Genomic DNA, 5,052 nt, shown 5'->3' with positions numbered 1-5,052 from the left:
CCAAAGGCATCATGGGAGCGAAAATCTGGGGCGATTTTCGGGATTTTCGGGGTGGGTGCGTACAAACCGCGGGAGGAGAGCGCGGGATGAGCTGGGGAAAAGCTCGCAGAGCGGCTCCGGAGCGGGGCGGGCGCGGCGCGGGGGTGTCCGTGAGGTGCGGGCGGGCCGGGCGGGGCCGGGCGCGGCGCTCGGGGGAGCTGGGGCATCGCTTCTCGGCCTTTTGGCTAAGATCAAGTGTAGTATCTGTTCTTATCAGTTTAATATCTGATACGTCCTCGATGAGAGGACTTTATATTAAACGGATTTTTGGGCTCGGGAGTTGGACCCGGAGCTTGCTCCCTCCGCTCCGCGCATCGTCCCGGTATTGCAGTGCCTCCGGGAACGGTGCACCCCCACGGGGACCTTTACTGGTGAAAAACAGAGCGAGTCGTGATTCTATCGCGATATGGGCCCGGGATTGCAGCGCCTCCGGGAACCGTGCACCCCGCCGGGGACCTTTATTGGTGAAAAACAGAGTGAGTCGTGATTCTATCGCGATATGGGCCCGGGATTGGAGGGACCTCATGGTCAAGAATCGATCAGAAATGCGATTAATCGCGATTATCGCGTTTATATCGCGATATGAACCACGCTGCCGTCACTCGGGGTCGCTCCTGCAGCCTCCTCTCTGCTCTGCATGTCATCCCCGATTTAATTACCCCAATCTAATTAATCAAAACCAGGTTAGATTAATCGTTCATTAATAATTATCACTGCTCTATCGCGATAGCGGCCACGATTCGGTGACGTCAGTGTCACCCCAGGGTACCCCAAAAAAGCTCCAAAATCACCCCAAAACCACCTGCTGGGGTAATCCTAATTACTGAGATGCTAATTAGCAAAATTAGCTCCTGGGGGCGGGGCTAAACCCCTTGAGGGGCGGGGTTAAAGATTTAAAGGGGCCGCGCCCCCAAAATCCCTTTGTGCTCTCCCCATCACCCCCAGCCCCAATTTCCCACAAAATTCCCATTTTTTTCTCCAAAAACCCCAAAATTCCGTTTATTTCCCTCACGTCGGACGTTATATACAGCGGGGGAGGGGGCGTGGGGGGATTTTGGGGGGTCCCGGGACCCCTCAAATCCCCGAATTTTTCCTTTTCTTGCCCCTCCTGGGGGTGGGGATGGACTCCAGAGCGTCCCACAGCTCGTCCCCCTCCTCGTCCTTCACCCCTTTTTGAGGAGGGGGCTCCTCCTGAGCCTGAATCTCCAGTGTGAAGAGTGTCAAGTCAGGCTTCTTGCTGTACCCATTGAGTCACTCTTGAAAGGAGGGAGATATTCTGGACCAGTAATACTCAGCACATTCATTAGTGCTTTTCATTGTCATCTGGATTACAGTTACTGAGCTTGCATTTGGATTACAGTTACTAAGTGCACTTGGGAGGGACTGCAAAGATGTTGAAGGACACAGTGAGAATTGAGCATAATCTTAGCAGGCTGGAGAAGTGGTTTGAGAGGAAAGTGGGATGACACCATGTAAAGAAAAGCATCAATTTAGGCTTTTAGAGTAACAAGAGGCATAAAATGCTTGAACTCAGAGTTAAGAATAACTGGCTAGTGGGCAGTTCTGTAGAAAAAAGATCTGATGATAATTTTTAGTCTGTGGTCCACCAAGACTGAAGGGTTAAACTTGTGAAAAGGATATCGCAGTGCCCACAAGAAGCCTCATGAAGTAATCCCTAAGGCCTAAATTGAAGTGTGGTGTTTTGTTCTGGGCATCCTCCAGGGAGGAGGCGAAGCAGTGGGAGTGCAGAGGAGAACAGTGAGGGTGATCAGCCTTAGATAACTTGGTGTCTGGAAGAGAACTGAAATATTGAGGCTGGTTAATCTAAAGAAGAAAAGATGGGAAAGGGGATTTTAAAAATAATCTTCAAACAATTAAAAGTCTGCTGAAAAGAAATTTTACAATCCTTTGTGTACAGGGTGTGTAGGAGAACTGCTAAAGAACTCTAAACTGCTCTAGTAAGATTGATGCAAGTTGGGAAAATACTTCTAACAGAATTCTGTCAAATTGTGAAGTAGATTGGGATATCATGGAGTCTTGATTGTTGGATTTCTTTCTCATCTGCTGTTGGGTTTTTCTCAGGAAAACCATAAACCTTGATTCTTCTGTGGACAATGGATAGACTAGATGACTCTTTATAATTTCTTATAACCTTTTTATTTATGGTCTGCTTTTTTTTTTTTTTTGGATAGGGTTTGGATTACTTCCATTTTGCATTTTGTTAGATTTTTTTCTTTTTGGCACTTCATGTTTGCAGATTTGTCTCAAGTGCTTTTATGGATGAGACATGTTGGACACTGTATATGACTTTTCAAGGGTATAAAATACTATGATTTAGCCTGCTGGGTCCAAATTTCTCTGAACAACTCTCTATGAGACCTAGCAGTAAAAGTAAAGTCAGTTTTCTTAATAAAAGTGAGGAAGATGAGGGTGGAAATGGTGCCTGTGAGGGGACAAATGATGTCTGTGAGGGGGATGAGGGTGGACATGGTGCCTGTGAAGGGTTTCGGGGGCAGCTGAAGGGAAAATGGAGGCCATGAGGGAACAAATGGTGGTGTTGAGGGTGATGAGGGTGGAAATGGAACCCATGAGGGGGATCGAGGGGAAATATGAAGTTTGTGAGGGTGAAATGCTGTCCATGAGGGGGATGAGGGAGGAAATGGCACCTGTGAAAGGAAAAATAGTGCCCATGAGGGGACAAATGGAGCCCCTGAGGAAGATGAGGGTGGAAATGGTGCCTGTGAGGGGACAAATGATGTCTGTGAGGGGGATGAGGGGGGAAATGGTGCCTGTGAAGGGTCTGAGGAGCACTTGATGGGGAAATGGCACCTGTGAGGGATTTGAGGGGGAAATGGAGTGTGTGAGGGTGGTGGAGGGACAATGGAACCCATGAGGGTGAGGGGGGTGGAAATGGCACCTGTGAAGGATAAAGTGGTGCCCATGAGGGGACAAATGGAGCCCATGAGGAAGATGAGGGTGGAAATGGTGCCTGTGAGGGGACAAATGATGTCTGTGAGGGGGATGAGGGTGGACATGGTGCCTGTGAAGGGTTTCGGGGGCAGCTGAAGGGAAAATGGAGGCCATGAGGGAACAAATGGTGTTCCTGAGGGTGATGAGGATGGAAATGGAACCCATGAGGGGGATCGGGGGAAATATGAAGTTTGTGAGGGTGAAATGTTGTCCATGAGGGGGATGAGGGAGGAAATGGCACCTGTGAGGGATTTGAGGGGCAGCTGAGGGGGAAATGGAGCCCGTGAGGGGGATTAAAGGGAAATATGAAGCCTTTGAGGGTGGAATATTGTCCGTGAGGGTGATGAGGAAGGAAATGGCACCTGTGAGGGGAAAACAGAGCCCATGGTGGGCAGTGAAGGGAAAAATGGTGCCCGTGAGGGGATAAATGATGTCTGTGAGGGGGATGAGGGTGGAAATGGTGCCCATGAAGGGTTTGAGGGGCACCTGAGGGGGAAATGGTGCTCACCTGGGCACACCTGGGCTCAGATCCTGCCGCTGTCACCAGCACTGTCAGGTCCCTGTGGCACTGAGGGGGCTCAAGAGCCGGGGAGGTCCCTGAGGGGCGCCAGAGACTGGGGTGGTGGTCCCTGGAGACCTCCACCACCAGAGGGCGCCCTATACCCCCCAGAACATGGGGGGGGGTCTGTACAGTATTGGCCCTGAGGGGATCCCCGTGCTCCCTCTGGGAGGGGGGACACAGCCCCAGACCCCCCCAGGATCCCCCAAAAACGCGGGGAGAGAAGGTTTGTACCGCCCCGAGGGCTCTCGGAGGGACTTTAGCAGCCTGTACGCTCTCTATGGTCCCGCTGGGGAGGACTGAACTCTATGCTCCGCCTGGCCGCTCTGGCCGGCTTGGAGGTCTAACCTTTAGCATTCTCCTGGCCGCTCTGGCCGGCGGGGAGGACTGAACTCTATGATCTTGGGCCTGATATTACCTTGGCGTCTCTATGACCCCGCGCCGGGGTAGAGCGGCCACTTCCGGCCCCTCCTGCGGGGGGGGGGGGATCCCCCTGGGACCCCCAAATTCCCCCCAAACCCCCCCTGTGACCCCTCCCCTTCTTTTCCAGGCCCTCAGTAAGAGCAAGAAGGCCCAGGTGGGTCCTGGGGGGGAATTTTGGGGGGGATCCCAGGGGGATTTTGGGGTGTCTTGGGCGTGTTTTGGAGTCTCTGGGTTAATTTTGGGGTGTCTAGGGGTGTTCAGGGGTATTTGGGGGTCTAGGGTTCATTTCTGGGGGGTTCTGGCCCATTTTTGGGGTGCCTGAGCCCATTTTTGGGGTCTCTGATCCGATTTTTGGGGTTCCTGGATTCATTTTTGGGGTCCCCAGGAGGTGGAGGCCCTGCTGGGAGACCCAGGGGTTTTTTTTTGGGTTTTTTTGGCAGTATTTTGGGGGTTCCTGGGTGGGTTCAGGGGCATTTTTGGGGTGTCTGAGCCCATTTTGGGATCTCTGGGTTCATTTTTGGGGTGTCTCAGCCCATTTTTGGTGTGTCTGATCCCATTTTTGGGATCTCTGGGTTAATTTTTGGGGTGTCTGATCCCATTTTTGGGGTATCTGGGTTCATTTTTGGGGTGTCTGAGCCCATTTTTGGGATGTCTGAGCCCATTTTTGGGGTCCCCAGGAGGTGGAGGCCCTGCTGGGGGAGACCAGGATGCTCCAGGGGGGTCCTGAGGGTGTTTTGGGATATTTTAGGGATATTTTGGGGGTTCTGAGGGTTTCTGGATTGGTTCAGGGGTATTTTTGGGGTGTCTGATTCCAGTTTTGGGGTCTCTGATCCCATTTTTGGGGTGTCTGATCCCATTTTCGGGGTCTCTGATCCCATTTTTGGGGTGTCTGATCCCATTTTCGGGGTCTCTGATCCCATTTTTGGGGTGTCTGATCCCATTTTCGGGGTCTCTGATCCCATTTTTGGGGTGTCTGATCCCATTTTCGGGGTCTCTGATCCCATTTTTGGGGTGTCTGATCCCATTTTCGGGGTCTCTGATCCCATTTTTGGGGTGTCTGA

General features: G+C 51.9%; 1 non-coding gene across 1 annotated transcript; it reads left to right on the top strand.

Moving 5' to 3' along the window:
- The first annotated feature begins 204 nt into the window (after positions 1-204).
- Positions 205-395, top strand: LOC121351795. Its single transcript, XR_005954841.1, has one exon. It is a non-coding gene; the product is annotated as a U2 spliceosomal RNA (small nuclear RNA).
- The last annotated feature ends 4,657 nt before the right edge of the window (positions 396-5,052 follow it).

Source organism: Pyrgilauda ruficollis, unplaced genomic scaffold, assembly GCF_017590135.1.
Source record: "Pyrgilauda ruficollis isolate IOZ18807 unplaced genomic scaffold, ASM1759013v1 scaffold1728, whole genome shotgun sequence".
Classification (NCBI taxonomy): Eukaryota; Metazoa; Chordata; class Aves; order Passeriformes; family Passeridae; genus Pyrgilauda; species Pyrgilauda ruficollis.
Note: the sequence above shows the minus strand (reverse complement) of the source record. Positions and strands in the feature narration are given on the sequence as shown.